The sequence below is a fragment of the Eutrigla gurnardus genome (assembly GCF_963514095.1).
Source record: "Eutrigla gurnardus genome assembly, chromosome: 20".
NCBI lineage: Eukaryota > Metazoa > Chordata > Actinopteri > Perciformes > Triglidae > Eutrigla > Eutrigla gurnardus.
The window spans coordinates 14187669-14208045 of record NC_139931.1 but is presented as its reverse complement, the minus strand read 5'-3'; the positions used below and the strand labels follow the sequence as shown (position 1 = coordinate 14208045).

General features: G+C 45.0%; 1 protein-coding gene across 1 annotated transcript in view; it reads left to right on the top strand.

Annotated features, from left to right (window-relative positions):
* Positions 1-1413: 1413 nt before the first annotated feature.
* Positions 1414-20377, top strand: part of pvalb6 (parvalbumin 6) — a 31904-nt gene continuing 12940 nt past the window's right edge. Inside the window, exon 1 of the mRNA XM_084038152.1 lies at positions 1414-1680. The gene's annotated coding sequence lies outside the window, so the exon portion shown is untranslated. The remainder of the gene's footprint in view (positions 1681-20377) is intronic.

Here is a 20377-nt window from a genome sequence, read left to right as displayed (position 1 = left end):
TTTTCAACAGAAGGGAACGGGAGACTAGAAGTCTCTGGATTAAACTGTGTTGGCCAGCGTCCACCCTGCTGAAGTGTCCTTGAGCAAATGAAGCCTCACCTTGAGAAAATGAATCCTTGCCTCGTCAGCTCCTGAGTACTTGAGCTGACACGGACCTCTGGCACGGAATACAAAAATAGAATTTCAAATGCATCCCATCTGTATTATCACACCCGGGTCCGACTACGACGAACGAGACTTGACCTGAAAAATCAGTACGTTTTTCTAAAACGTGTTCCGGGACTCTTCACCTTCTTCAGTGCACCAGAGAGATTAATTCGCCTGCAAAGGTAAATCGGTCACAGGCGAGGAGAAAACACACAAGCTTAAAAGTGAAAGCGATCCATCGGCAGGCAGAGCCTCTGCTTGAAGTGACTGTTTCACATCAAATGCCAGAGACAGAATCAGATGCACAATGACTGCAAAGAGACGCAAGATGACAGAGATGCAAATAACAATGAGAGAAAGACACGATGAGCACAAAGAGGCACAAAACAACAAGAAGTAACCAGGAATAGCATCACTTTCACAAGGGGTGTCTTGCTCCCGCTATGAAGGAGGGGTGGGGGACCTCTTTCACTTGTCTGTGCCCGGGGGCCCGTGTTTCATAATCCCTCCATGGCTGTAATGTGTTTCTGGGTCGCATGCAGTCACTGACACTGTACTTCACCGTTCACATCACCATGCCTCAACTTTCTGAAAGGCACAAGACAGATCAGTGGTTTTTCACAATATCATCATCCTCCATTCAGCCTTTCTTTATTCGTCCCTCTTCTTCACTATCCTTTCATCCCTGAGCACATTTAGCCAGAGGCCAATCTGCTCCTCTTCCTCTCCACCATTCCTGTCTAATGCCCTCTGTCATTATCACCCCCATCCTTTTCTTAGACTCCCATCTTTTCCATCAGCTCACACAAAAGCTCCCCCTCCTTCACCTTCTCTTGCCTCCCTGTTTTTCTTTTTCCCTCTCCGCCAGCTCCGGTAAGTTATTGCTCCAAAGTGAATTGCAGCATCCGTACTGCAACACACACCAACACAGGATTGGATTAAAGTGTGATTTAATTGATGGAAGGACATTTTCTCCACCCTGACAGTGTATTTGGGGTTTTTGGTGCCTGTAAAAGGTTCCAGCTGCAATGGAGTAACCAATCCCTCCCATCACTCTCTCCTCTATCTACGTTCCCTCTCTTTCTTCTCTCCACATCCTTACCCTTTTCCCTCCCTCCTCTCTCCAACTTTCCTCTCCCTCCATTCCCTGCAATCCCTCCTCCTCCTCTCAAACATCACACAATTCCCTCCTATCCCAATCCAGTGCACCCTCTCTCCCTCCCTCCCTCTCCCTTTATCTCCCTCTCTCTTTCTCCCCTTCATCTCACCTCCAGCCAGCCGGAGCACCCTCCTCCTCTTCCTCTCGGATCGCTCAGCCCGTCTGCTCTCCTCCACTTCCTCTCTTCCTCTCTCTCTTTCTCTTTGTACCTCTCACTCTCTCTGCCGTCTCTTGTGTTTTATCTCTCTTTCTGTCTCTTTCTCACTTTCTGTCCTCCACTTCTCTCCGGCCGCCCCGAAGCTCGCAGGCTCGCCGCTCTTCCTTCAACTACTGAGGATTCAGAAACACTCGGGACGAAGACCCAGCCACTGGAGGTAAGTGTCTACAGTGTGTGTGTGTGTGTGTGTGTGTGTGTGTGTGTGTGTGTTGCTGATCATTAACTTTACATGCATCAGCTGCTGCTTTAGGAGGCAGGTGGAACGACTGGGGGGCAAAATAAAGAATAAAAAGCTGTTCTGCAATATATGGCAGAGTGACATGATAGGAGAGTGGAAAAGATGTAAAAAAAAGGGCAAACAGCGCTAGATGATGGTAATGGTGACGGCGATGGTGTGTGTCAGGGGAGAAGTGAAATAAAAGCATGGAAAAAGAGAGGCTATTTTAATGCAGCAGTCAGAAGCGGCTGCTGCATCAAAAAAAAAAAAAAAAAAAGATAACAAAATAAGAGTCAGAGAGAGTTCAAGAAGGAACAGCGAAAATGGAAATGAGGGCATGAAAAACCCCAACAACACAAAACGTTGAAAATGAATTAGAAAGCAGCCGACAATGAGCGAGAGGCACAATTCAGAAATGAGAATGGGATGCTGATGTTTCCTCGGGTGTAGCAGCCGCATGCCTGCCTCCTCCTCTCCCGTAAAAATCCCATTCACAAACAGGACCTGAGAGCAGGGGATGGTGATTGGTTCCCCGAGCACTGTGTGTGCTTCATCGTGTGTGTGTGTGTGTGTGTGTGTGTGTGAAAGAAGGGGGGAGGGGGGTGAAAACCCATTACATTCCTGTGCGGGCGATGCCGAGGCTTCAGAGCAGATGCTTGAATGAAGATTGCAGGATATGAGCTCGTGAATTAACATAACAGCCTCAGACAGATGTGTGGACAGACTCGGGTGCGAGCGGTGATTTTGCACCAGACTCAAACTTTGTCTTTCTCCCTCATTGCGTCATTCTCAGCGCAGCTCCAGATTGTCAATCCCCCCCCCTCCACCCCTCCACCGCCACAATCATTGTGCCACCGGCAACCTTTGTCACAGCTGTCCGAACGCCAAAGCCGTCCTGCCCGCCAATAGGCCATTTAGCAGGGGATATTTGTATATTTGTCTGGGGAGGGATGGGAAGGCTGTGGGTGTGTTAGGCTTGAAGGGCAGGGAGGTTATAAGGAAGGGAGATGAGGAAGGCAGGAAGAGGGATGGCTAACTTCAGACATCCTCTCGGGTCGCCTTGTAGAGTGAGAAAGACAGAGAGTAAAAATAAGGCAGCTATTTAACGAGTTTAGGAAGTAGGTGTTGAAACTTTGACCTGCTGCTGGTGCAAGATAAAAAATCATTACAATATATCCTCTAGGCACCTTGAATATCTATAAAAGTTCATGGCCATCCATCGAATCACTGTCAAGATATTTTTCTCTGAGCCACAAATGTCTACTCCCTTGTGACCTCATTGCAAGAGCAAAAGCCAGGAGATCAGAAGGAATCTGGAGCCCATGAATGTCAATCCATCTAACAGTATGGGACAAATGATGGACGAATAGCATAGCTACAATGTAAAACCAGATAAATGTTTAAAACATACATAGATAGATACAAAGGCAGTGGTTCATGGTTGTGCATGCTGTGGTTTCAAATCCCAAATGAGCTACAGAGCTCAGAGATGAGGTGTGAAGCCAATCCCTTTACTGCATTATAAGTGAATAGAATTTTAAATGATGTCCTGGAAGCAATGGGGAGCCGGTTCCAGTTAAAATCTGAGCAGCTGCATTTAGGACCCACCGAAGATGATTTAGAGCCTTTTTCCTGAATGCAAGTTTCAATAATTGAGATGAGATTAATAACATTCTCCGCTTCAACGGCAGAAAGGAAAATGTTAAATCAACCTCGTTGTCGGTTAGATGGATAAAAGTTCCACGTCATCCAATTTAAATGAGTCCTGAAGCCAGCCAAACTACACAAATCAGTAGGGTTAACAGGAAGAGTGTGTATCACCTGCATAATACTGTACAGCAAACAATAAACTGACCAAATAGCAAAGGAGAATATGTTCATGAAAAGACCTCCGAGGTACACCGCAAGTATTTTTTGTAGATGAAGAAAATAGAGACAGTCAGATTTGAACCACTCAAGAGATCATTTTGCAGCTTTTGCAGGAGTGAAGAGAAGCAAAGATTTTCATCAGCCTAGAGGGGTGAGCTGAAAAACTAAGTAGCCATTATTGTTAAAAAAAAACCCCACATCAACCCTGAGCTATATACTGGCTACACTGCCCTAGCTCTCTCCCCTCTCACACCCAAGCATCATACGTCCCCTTAAACTTTATCACCACTTCTCCATTAGATCTAAAAGTCAGCCGTGATGCATGATAGCATATCCTCCCGATTTCATGGGAAATCAGTGATTTAACTGGCCTGGAGCTCTGTGAAGTGTGAAATACCCAGGTGTGATATAATGCTCCTGGGGGAGGAGACCTGCGTGTGTGTGTGTGTGTGAGAGAGAGAGAGAGAGAGAGAGATGGATGTGTGAAGACAAATAAATAAATAAAGGTGTGTGTGTTGCTGTGCAGTACTGATTGTGGTATGTTTAGGGAAGCGTGGAAGACCAGTGGAGGAGAAATTTCAGACAAGAGTCTGGGATTAGGACAGGTGGACTGGGAAAGGTATTCAAGCACCAGAACCGTCAGAGCCGGGGTTCACTGAGCATGTGCGTGTGTGTGTGTGTGTGCGTGTGTGTGTGTGTGTGTGTGTGTGATGACAATATAGGGTCTAGCTGGTCCTTGTAAGTCCTCTGATTAACTACAATACCTCTAATGGCCGTTTAAATGCTGGTCGTAATTTACTCTTGTGGTCTTTAGTAGAGATAAGTGCATGTGTGTGTATGTGTGTGTGTGTGTGTGTGTGTGGGTGTGTGTGTGTGTGTGTGTGTGTGTGATTGTCTCTCCGTCACAGTACGCTGATCCAGTCACACACACCAACCACTCTTGTATGTCCATGTTGATTTCTGTTAAGGGACAAACCACCAACATGGTCATCAGCACATCTGCTGAACTGAACGGACATCTTCCTGTGAAAAATGTCACAACACAATCCACCACCTGGAAAACCTGACTCTCATTCCTGGTGCAATGAGGTGCAAACAACTTCAACTCAACTCAGACAGCCATTTTTCAACTCTAAGCCACTCCTCTAATGTGTTCTCCCCTGACATTACACACACTTATATAACATAATGGCTCATGATTTAGTCTATAATGAGGCGAATGACCCAGAGAGGGCTTGCTTCAATGGTTTGCTTTAAAAGTCCGTAATGATTATCATTAATGGGGAATGCAGATACGTTACCGTAAATTAAAAATCGATTGAAAAGTGTGATATCATTTAGAATATAATGAGGTGTAATGAAGGGCGATTTTGAACGTAAAACCTCAAATAGTTGAGTTTCAGACTCATTCAAACAGCACTAATGTAAAGCCAAACTGAGAATCTGCAGCCATGCAGATTGGTTCGCCCCACCACCTCACAGCCTCACAGTAGGACTGACCAATCACGATGGAGGCTTCGGTTGTCGGTGAAGAGACGGAACGCATCTAAACTAAATTTGTAGATTGGCTAATCCGGGGCGAGGCTAAATCTTGGCTTGGATATCCGCTGGCTCCACCGTGCCCCAGAAATATAGTCCCTTGCTCCCAGAGGCTTATCTGTTGTAAGACAAAAGTAGAGACTGTACTCCCAATGACAATGATTTAGCAGGTAGAATGTGTATCGAATCCACCATCGAACATTAGCATGTTAGCTGATATTTGTTGATCAGCCCTCCACACAAAGTACAGCCGAGGGTAACGGGAGTGCCATGAGTATGAATGGAAATCCATCCATCTATACAATAGCTGTTGATACATTTCAGCAAAGCACCCCCAGACCTGCATTCACACTCCATAAAAAGAGAATACAAGCAGCAGTTGTAGCAATATGTGTGTGTGTGTGTGTGTGTGTGTTGTCTGGGAGTCTATCTTTTGTCCCGTTTTGCCAATTGCCCTCTGGTTGTCCATTTTCTCTCCTGCTGTTCATCGTTGTGTGGAGACATAACGCTGAATGTGAGCGAGTAGGATGGAAGATTGCCAGTGGGTGGACTGGGTAGGCAAATGTCCTTCTACTGGGAAAGATGGAGGGATGAATGTTTGTGTGGGCTTGTTATCATAGGCGAGAGAATAACGGGTCAGTTCATTGTGCGTATAATAGTAGTGAAGTTAATGTCATCGATGCTCTTTTCCTAAACTTAACTTAAGTAATTTTGTACTTAACTTCCTGTGAAATACAGTTTGAAAATACTTTAAACATGTCACCAGTTTATATTGATAAGCCGTCGCTGACACATGCAAAACAGATGCATCGGTGTGAGAATATGTTATGTATCGGTTGTACCGGTTGTCTTTTCTCTTCACACCCTCCGTCCTCAGTGAGCTGATATACGACACGTTGTGACTGCTGAGCATATGGTCACTACTCTCTGTCCACCACTGAAGAGGTTGTCTGGGTAATTAAAACAGTGTTCCCAGCCACGGAACAAAGCTCGCTCACACACTATTTGCATTTGGGCTGATTTTGCCATGGAAACCACAATTAACCTGCTGTTCAGGGCCCACGTGGATTAAAACACTGATTTTGACTAAAGAGAATCTAGAAGTAGATTTTTTTCTTTTCTTGCTGAGGTGACCGATTTAAGAAAAGAAGAGAAACTGGGGGTCAATCACAAACACTCAATGTCATCTTTTACAGCTTGTCAAGCATAGTAAGTGTACTTTATGCTCATCAGGCTGCATGCAAAGTTGGTAACAGACACAAGGTCTGATGTACTGTAGCAGCACGGGTCACCCTGCAGATGTAAACTGATACAAACAGGCTCATGCAGGTGCACACGCAGCCAAACTGTGCACTGATGCAGAGCAGGTCACAGAATTTCTCCCACCGACCAATCACGTCCAAGCAAACACACGTTAGACACTGATATCACAACGGGCCCAGACGGGAGGCTGTGACAGGCAGACAGGCTCCATCAGGCTTCGTCGCCAAGGTCAAGGGCAGATGCTGAGCGAGGCGGCTGGCATCTGGAGGGCGCTTGATGGTCTCGCTGCTTCGCAAGAGGAACAAGTCACTGTTTGCATGCGTGCCGAGCCACCTGCTAATGAGGAATTATGAGCATGAACGGCATCTATTGAAACATCACATGCTAACATTTGGATAAGTAATGGGATGGTTGTTCTGCCTGCCAGTCGCTCATCTGGACTCTGTGAGGTCATGTGAAGGTGCCGTTTGCTGTGCTGCCGGCTGTTCGCTTAATGCTTTTGGTTGAAAGCTGTTCTGCGCTAATTTGTGCTCCCTCTTATAAAAGCATGCACACTGAAGAGTAACTCACCTTTTGTCAAATGGGAGAGAACTCAGGTCAAGAGGTCGTTTGAGCTATTTGAAGGGCTGGGTGTGTTTCTATGGGCGGTGGAGACGGCGTGAGTATTTTTAGCGAGGTCAGCCCTAACTTTAGATTGTCACAGGTCAGCCCATTGCAACAGGAGTCAGCCTGCTTCCAATTAGAAACCTGTGACCTCTAAAATGAGATCATTAGCGAATCCATGGTCAGGTGGGAGAGAGCGTGAGCTAAAAGGGATTGAGACTTTTTCTTAATTTAGAGCTAATTTTTAGAAGAGAAAAATTAAATAGGATGATGATGTGACCTATTTTATCAAAGCCATTTAAAGCGTCCATCTTTGGGGAACAAAGTCATGGTATATATAGAGTAACACTCTCTTTAAGCAGTGAATCAACCTCGAAGGTTAAACGGTTACATGGTCACAGATGTCATTTTGTTAAATTAGACAAAATCTGCTCTTACGTTCTTACTTCAAGGTAACTTTCAGCTGGATTTATAAAACCGAGGTTTAAACATAAAGTAAAGTACTCCTGTGGAGCTAACACCCACACTGCACTGTGATCTAAAACATGCAACTATAACTGAATATTAACAAATATGTCTTCACTCTATTATTACATATACTGCTAATTTGCTGTGACACTTCCAGTCAAACAGGATCAAGATGTGTTGAATATTCTCCAGTAAGTTTGAAAGAAAACATGCTTATTCACTTTCTAGCTTAGATGAGAAGAAACCTAAGATGGCTGCATCCCTTTGCCAGGTTCCAACTGTTTTAAATTCCTTTCCTGTTCCTGTTTGTCCACGTCGGATTACTCAATGATTACTCAACCTGCTATACGGCCCGGTGCCCTCTATACGAAGCAGAGTTCTCTTGAAAAGGTTCAAGTTAATGTGGAGCAACGAACTGCCAACGGTCCGATGGAATTGCATTATCAACCCGTGAAGTCAATGAAAGCTCATCTCACTAGCAGAGATAAGGCGAGAGCTGTAGCCTTGAAAAGCAGCGTTCGTTGTGAACAATATCCCTCAGTCCCCCTTGTCATATCCCAGACCGCCTCCCCCCTCAGGAACAAAGGCCAGGGGGGTTCTCCCTACCATTAATCGCCTCCTCCTCTGCCTGTACTCCCCTTTACCGACCTTTGTTTCCAATTCCCTGACTCGACATTAAATGTAATCGGCAGTCCAGTCACCCATCCTCCCTCTTAATCGCTGCATTATCGCCTGCTTGGCTTCTCGGCATTATGCTGACACTTTCCCAGCTGAGCATGGATTGGTGCCCGATTCATTCAGGGCCAGAGGTCTGGGCTTTGGACCAAAGAGATGGTCGAACATTTGGGGCCGCTATAGCTCAGCGGGTCGTCCTATTTTATCCTTCAACCACAGGTTGTTTCAAGGTGTCCTTGAGTGGCGCCAAGTTGCAGAGAGAGCTCTGGTAAGGTGACTCCACAACGTTTTTTTCTCACAAACTTGTAGTCTTCAGGCCCAACCAACGCTGACTCACGTGACATCACTCAAGGCAAGTTATCAGACATCACGCAGCTCCTTCTGCAGCTCCTCCTTTGTCTACAAATGCCATCATACTTCCTAAAGCAGAGACTTACTGCACATTCCAATACCCATACTACCACACTATTAAGTATGCCATGAAAAATGAACTGGTTTGGTATGTTTGACATTATATATTTTGAAGTAATAATCCATAAGATATGATTTGACGCCTTTGGATGCCTGACCAATATTTACACAAGTCGAAAAGTCTCCACACGTACACATTGTGTCCCGTTCTCACAGATCAATATGTGACCCTGAGGCTTCATACCTCCTGTGAAACACAGCAGAGAGAATGATTGAACTTGCATAATAATTCTGTGTGGGCTGTGAGCAATAAAATAAATCTCAAGAGTTGTATTGTTTTCATTCAGAATTCATGTCAGTGATCTGATCCAATAGGATAAACAAAAGCCGGCCAACACTCAATTACGATGTTTATTCCAAATTGCGCTCCTTAATCACACCCATTGACTTCAGTGTCATATCCAATCCGGCGACTCCAGGTTACCATCAGTTGGACACAGATGACTCTTTTGTGATGCTTTCATATTTCATATTGCACTACTATGGAGAAAAGACTTTTACAGCCGAGAATTGAAAGGGGGGCTGGATGTGTCCTTTTCTGTGGGAGTGGAAACACACATTACCTTACATGTACAGACACTTTGTCCTACTGTTGACAGTCAGAGAAGTGTGTCTCTATGTCCCCTGAAGATATACCTCGGTTCCACTGTCTCTGTCTTTTGTGGCTGCATGAATGACTGCATTAAATTTCTTTGGAGTGAATGTACATATTCCATCCTCAGCCTTCCACCCCATTTTCCATCGTCCTCTCGTCTCCACTCTTGCTTTGTAAGAAGGCCGGCCTCGGAAAACCGGCCTGAGGCGAGTCCTAAACCGAGTGTCAGAATGAACGTGAGACACAGGGGGAGAGTGTGTGTGTTGATGTGTGCGCCCCTCTCGAAGTGTCTTTGTGTATTCCAGAGTGTTGTAACTGTTAGGGTTTTCTGCTGCAAGGTCAGTGGTGCTCTCCCCCCCCCCTCCCCCCTCCCTCTCCCCTCCATCGCTTTCTTACTGCAGGAGTTGCTGTCAGTGACAAGAGAGTGTCAGCTGCTGCTGCTGACCGGGCATCACTGCCGGGGTTAGGGATACAGGGCAACACACACATACTGGCGTAAACTGCCTGCACGTGTGCACACTCATACATGCCGGCCAGCGCTGCTCGCTCGCCTGGATGCAGATTTGAATGTACACACACACACACACACACACACACACACACACACAAACACACCACGCCACCATGCACCGCTGAGATATGTGTGTTGATGAGCGCCTGAGTTGATGTGTGGATAGCCGTCCCACGTACTCTCGTACACTAAACGCATCGTTATCCAACTGTGAGGATACGCGGTCTATATTTAGACAACTCTTAACATGCACCAAGCGCAGTGCAGTCAATTCATGTATCAACATCCAAACCACTTGTGAAATGATGCGCGCCATTAGATGGATGAATAATGCTCCGAACATGAATGCCTAATTGCAAATAGCTGCAGAAGCGAGAATCCTAATTGTGATGTAAAGTGGATGAGAGTTTAGTCTCCTGCGTGTTTCTTTGGTGTCTCAAGGTCAAACGTGAAACAAATCTGTTAACAATGTAGGCGAATGACCCCAGATAGCCCGACTTTATGTCTAATGAATTTAACCAGCTCCAAACTGTGTCTTTAACAACCCCTCCTCTCCTCTCGCTCTCTTCTCTCCCCCCCTCTCAGCTCCCCTCTCACATCACAGACGTGGTCCAGAATACAAATTGTGTTTCCCTCTCTTTATTTGGGTAGCCTATAATGCTGTAGGCCAGGAGAGAGAATGGGAGGCGGGATTGAATGAGTCTCACCAAAATAAAAGGCTGGGACAATGAGGGGGTAAAGCTGCTCGCCAGACAAAAAAAAAGAGGAGCAGACATAGAGAGGTTGAAACAGAGACGCGTTGAGAGGGAGAGAATATGTAGATGTGAATGTGAGATGCAGGAGCAGCGGTAAAAGATACAAAGACAAAAGGTAGAATGGCGACAAAGGAGGGTGTACTTGAGATGTGGTTGATAAGGAACGGGCTGGTGAATAGTCTTGAAAGATGTGATTCATTGTTGGTTCCAAGCAACAGTGATACAAAGACAATGGTGGCCAGAATGCTGCAGAATGCTGCAGAGCGTTGATTCTCAGTGGGATCGACAGTACGAGTCCCCATTTCACTTTACAGCGAGTCCTTCAAAACAGTGTTCAAAAATCAAAAATATCCATCAATGTGGATTTAAACTTTTCCCTGTAAGATAATACAACAGGAAGCAACAGCCTTGCCTCGAAATTCTGATTGAGAATTCAGTTTCTGTGATGTGGAACTAAACATTTCACCAGCAGAACAGTAAACAAACTGTGCTTTCACACTAGTAGTGATGCTGTTCATTCAGACTGATGTAGTCTGTGGGTTTACAGACTGGACAGATATTTGACAGGGATGGAAAGGGGTGGAAACACTCATCTATCTCTTGGGTTCACAGTAAATGTGATGTCAGATGAGGAGAGAACAGTGTGTGTTATAAGTCTGACAACTCTGGAAGCCGAAAGTATAAGACTAGACAAATTAAGAAGGCACTTAGGGAGATCACACCCCAGTCACGTTGTAGCTGTCCCTCATTCTTTGGTACTTGCTGTAATTTCCCTTTTCCCAATTCATTTTAGCTGAATGTCACCGGTCCTCTGAGCTGATTGGAGGTCATTCAGATCACCTGTTGTGTAGGTGTGGTGGACTGACTCCTAATTAAGAATTGAGAGCAGCTTGGTGTGTTTCCCCTCTTAGCCAATCAGGGTGAGACGACGCCCTTTCTTAAAGGCTTAAGAGAGGAGGGGAATTTCACACTGATGGCATTCTCGTCCTTCTTCAACTTACTGCCAACCTTATTTCAGACGATTCAGCCAGAAATGTGAAAGAAATGTTCATGAGCTTCATGTTATTTCCATACATGAGTGATGGAATTGTCCTTATTTAAAGAGGGGATTGACTGAAAAAGTATGAGAACCATTGGTTTAACTTTGCTTCGTAGCTCAAGCAAGCCAAAGCTAAAATTAAATTAAAAAAGTACTCTAGTGATTAATTATTGCCTTTCCATGAAGTTGGGGAAATCAGTTGTAGCCTAGCACACAGAATTTCCCAATAACGCAACTCTTACTTTAGACACTTCCTGCCTCCTCCTTTCAAACTAATGCTGCTTCAAACGTTGGTGGGCTCTCCCCAGGGTCCCGGTAAACATGACACGGCTGTTTTCACTGGCTGATTACTAGCTTGTGATGAGTAAATCAAAGTCATGTCTACAGGATACAGAGACATCAGTGTGGCATAGCAGAAACACTGTTCTTCAGCATGAACAAGCATCTGCATGAAGTGCCTTTGAGCAGGACATCAAATGTGGGTTGTCCTGTGACCTTCACAGACGGCATGCAGTGAGTCAGACCTCAGAGTCCATCAAGTGAAACGGGGCTGTCTGTCACTCGCCCCATAGGAACCCCTCGCTTTGTCCGCTGGATGGAGGGCTAAACGCAGTCAATGCCTCAGTCGGGCCGGCCGCTGTGTGGGGCGGCTGGCAGAGAGCAACATCACAACATTAGTAGGGAGAGAGGAAGAGGAGGGATGATCAGCACGAAAAGGCCAGGAGTGTTTTGTTAGTGTGTGTGTGTTGAGGTGACTCTCTAACCCCAATTACGCAGCGTTCACACCGTCTTTGTGTTGTATTACCACACACACGCACAAAATCAATGCGCGTCTCTTCTGATTTAGTCCTTTCCCTAAACAAAGCCCAGCCGAACTGGACTCCATCACTTTAAAGCAGCGAAGGAAAGAATCTGCCCTTATATCACAGTGCTGTGAGCCAGCCAGGCATGATGAAGACTGCAGTATTTTCAGCTGGGGAGACACAAACTCTCTCTCTCTCTTAAGACACTACAGTAAACTAGTCAGCCCCTCTGTAACGCCGTACCTTCAGCTATAAAGCGTCTTATAGTGTCGAGTGTAATTGGGAGAAGAAATCAATCACGTCTCCGTGAAGGTTAAAGTTACAGTTTGATACACCAGGCTTAATACTGTAGCTCTGTCTGTGATCACCCGGAGCTCTACGATATGTTTCTTCAGCGACTGGATGGAACCATGTGTATTATTATGAAAAAAATGTAATGACAATGTGCCGGCTACGGTTCGTGTTACCTTCTATGTGTGTGCTAACCAGTTCACATCGGGCTGCTTCAGTAACGAGGGTCAGTACAAAGCTGGCTTTGCCTCGACACTGACCCTCGTAAAAGGATCTTCAGCGATACATAAACTTTGGCGCATGCTGCCGCTAGCGTAAGTGGCATCCTGTCTCTCTCGAAGTAGGCGATGACAGGCGGAGCTCATTAGCATTTAAAGGTGCAGGCACAGAAACGGTCTGTTCTCAGGAGAGCTCAGCTGAGCTCATTTGAGCAACTTTTAGACAGCTGAAATTCAGAACCATGGATGGGTTTGGGGCAATGCATATCGAAAACAGTGTTGTTGGACCTCTGACAGCTGTGTGAAATTGATGAAAAACAGTATAATATGGGATCTTTAATGCATGTGTAAAACCATAATCCATGGCACAAATCTCTGCCATATTTCTGCCTAGACAAAGATATTTTGAGTGTTGATGAAGCCACTACAATGTTAGCATATACTTGCGCCGATCAATAGGAGCTCCATTCAGAAACTAACAAAGCATGAATTCAGACTTTTTACAAATCGGCATCATTATTCAGTTATTTGGCCATTCTGTTAATCCGTTTGTTGCAATTACATCACAGCTAAATGATTTGGGTTTCATACATCTTTGGTAAACCAGGAAGTTTGGCTTGCTGAATATAGCCTGGTGACATTCACTGAGCGCTATTTGATCATATGAACCCAGACAGGACAACATTTATTTATTTATTCATATATTGGACTTTCCCAACATGAACAATAGTGTTTATTTCAGCCATGGATGATGAAAAGTTTGCTCAAACACAAATGATGCTGTGGTCAAACTCACATTTGTGTGTGTACCTTCTCTCTAAGGTCGTGTGTGGGTGGATTTTTTAGGTGTGTGTGTGTGTTGTGGCCTTTGGGCTCTCTGTCTCACGATGCTGAAGTATAAAACAAGTGAACAAGACAGTAAAAAGGATGAGGCGGTGCAATAAAGACACAGAGGAGGAGAGACGGCCCTGACTGATGTGCAACCTGCAGGACGGTGACAGGGACCACAAGCACCACTCAAAACAGACACATCGCAGTCAAAGTCAAGGACATGTGTATCATTTGAATTCTGCTAGCGGAGTATCACATCCTGTTCTCATTGTCTCATATTCAAGTCAATATTGTCAACAGGGCAACGCGAGGTTAAGGACTGCATGTAGTTTAGCAAAGCAGGAGGTGCTGTCCCTTATGTCAGAGTGGGTCCAATCACATCAAAAACAGTGCTTGAACGTGTGACACATAGTTTATCTGTCCTACATACTCACAAACTTTCCAGGATAATTTGCCTCTCGCCCAACATCTGCTGGGATCAGCTCCAACCGCCCTGCAGCCCTGAGAGGGATGAAGCCAGTACAAGAGATGAATGAAAGAAGAATGAACTCTATAAAAAAGAAACAGTTTTACGATCGATACCTTCAGGATTTGAGACTCACAGTCAGCAGCACATCATTCAGACCTTTTTCCTGCAACTCCACAGACACAGGAGAGCTCATGTTTTTCATGGTTTCATCTGTTCTCAGCCCCTGAAAAAAGACATGTGCAACTATATACTCCAGCTCAAACCAAGCTGTCTTGCACTGCTTGTTTTCTCACCAAATAACTCCACGCAATAACACCTTCTATTCTTCACACACACAGTTAAAGAGTGAATCTGTTATGTAGAAGAGGTGGCGACTGGATTATTAGACATTTCATTTGTTATTTCTGTATTGTTTTGCTGCGAACCCTTTTATCTACTTTGCATGATCAAGCTAATCAACTGTGGAGCTATTTCTATTTTGTTGTGCAGAAACGGCATTAATCTGTCCCTGAAGTCAGGCTCACGCAAACATCAATACGAAAAGTAATTAATTCACAAATTCTCCTCGGCTGTTGCAAATGTCTCACTGATTTCTACCGTGAACGATGACTTCCATTCAGAGACTCCCATTGAGATACAATGATTCTTCTGTCTCTCCCAACAAGTTCTAATAGCCATTTTTACACCTCATTGAACTCCAGGCAAAATTATGATAGCGCAGTCTTGAAAACTGTTGGTGCTGCTGCCCATTTAATCGGTTAGATGAATTAATGCATTTGGAGAGAGAGAGGAGAGGAGAGGAGAAGAGGAGAGGAGGAGAGAGTAATGGCTTGGAAGAGGACTCAGTGGACGAGGAGATGGCATGGAATACGCATTTGTCACATGGAGACCTAAAAAGTGGAAGTGAACTATTGACTTAATATAAAGGTATATATTATATAAGCCCATTTATTAGTCAGTGTGACAGAATCAAGCATAAGACAAGAGCAAAGGCTGATGCTGGCAAAACATGACGGATAGTTTTTCTGGAATCAGAAGAAAAGAAACGATGGTTGGTGCAATGATGGGTCCATTGGCTGCTCACTGTGTGTGTGTGTGTGTGTGTGTGTGTGTGTCGTCATTCACCTGAAGCATATAGGAGCCCCCTCTGCTGCAGCCAAATGAGCCTGCCAGAGTGTTGGAGGCACACAGGAATGGTGGAAGAGAGATAAACAGGAGGGAGGGGGAAATCATGGATTTACGGGTGAGGGAATGGGGGATGTAAAATGTGTGCCAGGGGAGGAGGAGGATGCAACCACATACATGTGTGCTGGTAATAAAAGAAAATAAATGCATAAAATAAATTTAAGGGGAGATAGGAAGAAGCGTGTGTGTGTGTGTGTGTGTGTGTGTGTGTGAGAGAGAGACAGAAGGGCAGCCAAATGAGAGGCAGGAGATGGATGGTAGAGGCAGCGAGATAGATGACGGTGTTAATTTGGGTTGCAGGGACACATTGTCTCTGCAGCTTCAAAAGGATGGAGAGGAGCCACGGAGACAAATGAGGGGAAATGAAAATTGAAGGAGAAGATGAGGCCACACTGTAATTTCACTGTAATTGAAATAAGACACAAAACAGACGATAGAAAGAAGTGGTGCGGAAGCATCATTGCGTTGCTATTCAGTGTTGAACTGTCCCATCTGGCTCCGGACCCAACTAGATATCGGGGCGATTCTTTAGAGGTACTCTCACATCATTCTGGCATTAAATGAATAAAAGTTAGCTCCAAGGACACCTCCCTCACAAACTCACTCACCCTAAAAAGGATCTTTCAAATTGTGAAGCTGGCAGAGGCCGGCTGATGCAGTGTGTAATTGCTCTCTGATGTGGAATCCATGAAAAGATGAAAACATGATTTTTTTTCCGGATTGTTTTAATTTGGTGTCAAATGGAAGGAAATCATGTGTGAGAGAGGAGTTTAAAGGTTGCTGTCAGTTTAAAACAGTAGTGGACATGAAGTTATTAAATTAGATTTCAGAACAGGCAAACCAAGAGTTGAACCTCTCAGTAAACCGCTCAAAGACAATATGACATTATGTTAATATTAGGTTTTTATTTCTGATCTCACAGAAAACATGCATATAAATTAAATGGAAGATTGGATTGGACAGCACTCTTAAAATCTCACTTGCAAGATGGCTCAATTACCACACTTTGATTGATTTACTGCAACTCAGTAATAAAATTGTCAATATGGAGATATTTGCTTGATATGGAGCATTTGTTGTACTTGAGATGCAGAGAGAAACCTGCCCATTATAGCCCAGCCTCTGATCTCACCTCATCTCACCTGAACAGAGAACGGCATGATGATGAAATGAGAACGCCATCATAGACCTTGGTGAAACTGACAGATGGCAGCACTCAACTGAGAGAGACAGAGAGACAGATGTTTCTCCCAGAAGGACGGAAAGAAAGAATGAAAGAGAACAGACTCCTGGCATGAGATGTTACCTTGACAACAAAAGAAGAAGGAGAGGCGTGGAGAAGGCCAGAAAGCAAAACGTTTGACAAAAAGTTTTCCTTAGTTTGAATTGCTCTAAAATAGATCAGCATTCTAACATGCTCACAATGACGATGCTAACATGACGACGTCAAGCAGGAATCATGTATATTCAGCATCTTGGTCAAGTGTTAGCATGCTAATCAGAAATGTCATGGGATCACCAGTCAGTAGTATTCACCATCAGGGGAGCATGAATGTCTGCATCAACTTTCATTGCATTGATGTTTGGTCAGTGGCCTTTGTCATGTGGGGCCTCCTTTGTCGGGATCAGACGCTCCAAGGTTTCACCATTTCAACATTATTACAAGGTCAGAACAACTGATGTACTGTGAAGAAAGTCCAGGATGGCACACAAAACCACATAGGGAAGTGAAACGACGACCATATCTATAAACTGGGTGTCTTGCTCAGATTTGTTAGTGCCCAGGGCCCCGTTGTCTCATAACCCATGTGTCGGTATTTGACGAGTTGAAATATGTTGGTTGTTGAGATATTTCAGTCTGGAGCAAAGTGGTGGACTGACCGACCGACACTGACACCACCGGAGACCTGCTGCTCACGTGGCTGAAAAGAGAACAAAAGAGAAAAAACGAATTAAAGAGGGCCATCGATAGTTTCCCCCTCATCCGTTTCATCAAAGCCGTTGAATCCCACTGAATACAGGGACATTAGTCCTGTTCAATCTTCTCTTTCACCCCATCTCTCCGCTCTCAGCTACCCATCTCCTTCCTGCACCCCCTACCATGCCTCTCCTCATTACTCCCCCTGTCTGTCTCCTTGTCTCCCTCTCCCTCCCCCACCTCCTTGCTCTCCTCCTCACCTGCTTCATCTGTCACCTCTGATTCGGCGTCAGCAGCACTTATTGGCAGGCCCAGTTGAACAGCTACAACCCAAACCCTCCGTGTGCCGGTGTGTGTGTGTGAGATGTGATTTCAGAGAGGGCGACCTAGTGTGTGTGTGTGTGTGTGTCCTAACTCCTGGCAGCTGCTATTAATGCTGCCAAGCAGGCCGGGAAGATGGACAAACCGCTGTTGAATGAATGATAAACCGGAGCCTGGCGAGGGGGTGAGGGGATCGGAGGTCATCACTCTTGCTCAAACACTCCTCTCTCTCTTTCTGCCATTCACTCCCTTTGTTTCCCACCGTCTCTTCCACTCATCCTCTCATTGGATCTATGCTCCCTTCATCTCTGTGTGTTCTGGGAGATGACAGAAGTGAAGAGGAAACAAGCTTTGGAGTACTGTGCAGTATGTGGAAAGTGCTGCACACCCTGCAGCTGTATGTGTGCTGCACCTACACACACACACTCACACTGACACTGACTTGCAGTACTGAGGGTTTTAAGCTCTGATGCAGGCCGCTGAGCGCTGGCTCCCGTGGGTGCAGCAGCTACCCTTCAGGTGGTAACAACAAAGGTCAAAGTATTGATCATTATTCATTCTCATGAGCGCTGTGAGGGCTGCACGGTGCTGTAGTGGGTAGCACTGTCACCTCACAGCGAGAGGGTGTGAGTTTGGGTTCTCTCCGGGTTCTCCGGCTTCCTCCCACAGTCCAAAGACATGCAGGATAGGGGATAGGTTCATTGATGACTCTAATGTTCCGTAGGTGTGAACGTGAGTGTGAATGGTTGTCTGTCTCTACATGTCAGCCCTGTGATAGACTGGTTACCTGTCTGTCTCTACATGTCAGCCCTGTGATGGACTAGCGTCCTGTCCAGGGTGAACCCTGCATTTGCCAATGTCAGCTGGGATTGGCTCCAGCCCCCCCGTGACCCTGAATAAGTGGTAGACGATGAATGGATGGATGGATGGATGGATCCTGGATGGATGGGTGGATGAGCTCTGTGAGTTAGTGAGCAAATACTCTCAGACACACACACTAGCTTGTTGGTCGGGGGAAAGAATGCAGGAAGTAACGGAGCTCTGCTCACTGAAAAACACTCACTCCTATGCTATCGTTGCCCTTAAGGCTGTACAGCAGATACTTACATATGCACTCACAAATCCCACTCACATACATGAATATGTTCATGCCAACATAAACACTTCAACCCCTTACCTCCAGTAACAACTCCCTGGATGGTGTTTGTGTATAAGGTAGCAGCGCAGAGAGGTATATGAAGTACTAGGGTGTGTGTGTGTGTGTGTGTGTGTGTAGGGATGAGCAAGCCAAAGGGTAAGCCAGCGGCAGATGAAGTCAAGTCAATTTGGAGGAGGCTGTTTGATCCAAAGCAAGCTCTGCATGAAAGCACGAGAAAAAGACATTGAATCCTGAGGTTGTTGATGCTGGGTTTTTTTTCAGAGAAGCTCAAACAGTTCTTCTTCTTCTTCTTCTTCTACTTCTTCTTCTTCTTCTTCTTCTACTTCTTCTTCTTCTCTCTCTCTCTCTCTCTCTCTCTCTCTCTCTCTATATATATATATATATATAGAGAGAGAGAGAGAGAGAGATAATATATAATAATATATGTTGTAATAATATTATTATAATATTATATCCATAAGGTAATGCTCAACTTTAACCTATTTGCCAGCTGACATTCTAAAAACCATGATGATACGACTCTCTGTGCTCATCAAGACGTATTTCTGCAGAGGCACAGTGAGAATTTTTATTTTATTACGCCCGAGTAGTCATGAATGATGCAGTTTGTTCAAAGGGCTTGGAAACACTTCAACCCAACTGCTCATTCAGGAGCGTGCACTGCAGCAGTAGTAGTGGAGGAACTCATTTTAATCCAGGAATTAAAATGAAACCAATTCCTCTCTTTGCAGAGCATGAAATGAAACACAGTGTGACTTTTTTCTCATTACTATAAGATAAGAAGACTTTACATTTTTCTTGGATGCAAAGATGCAAAAATAAAAAAAGTAATCTTACAGCTGCTGCATTCAACAACTACACCGATGAGTCAGTGTGCAGGTTGAGTGAGCGCTCTCTTAGACTATCTAATGAGAACGGTTGCAAGCATGCACATAATAAGTCTCATAGGTCAAACCATGATGGGACAGTAGCAGGGAGCGGATCGATGCACACGAGGCCAGTGCATTAACTTGACTTAATTATAGTCTCTCTCTGTCATGTCAAACCCCACTTCTCCCCTCCCTGTGAATATCAGTGAGAGGCGACTACTCTTTGTGCCAGTGTTAGCAGTGTTCGTTAGCTCCTGTTGGCCAGAGTGAAGTGGGAACGCTGCTAACACTGGCTCTTCATCCTCACAACGAGGTTGAGCTAGTTAGCCCGTTGGGCGAGGAGCATGTGCAGCCTTGTTAAGCTAATTAAAAGGATCATGTGATTACTGTACCGTATTTACGGTCAGTTGGTAGATTAAGAATTACTTCTGCATTATTTTGCTCTAGCTAACAGAAGCTAACTGGCTAAACATGGTAGCAGTTAATGAATAAATCATTAGGGACATAAATGAATGAGTCGACGACACTCACACGTACACCAACCCTCATTTAAAGTGCACTAATGGCTTTAATTTGCTGTTTAATTGACTGATGGATAGAATGATAGAGGTCCCTACTCTCCGTCCTGCAACTGAGAGACGTCCAGAAGAATCCTTCACCCAAGCGAGTCCTTGACTGGAATTAGATTTTAACTGCAATGCGGCTGGCTTTCACAGGGCATGGTTAGCCCGTTGGCATAATGCCTTTTAATGGAGCATCCACTTAGAAATTGCTATTAAACCTAC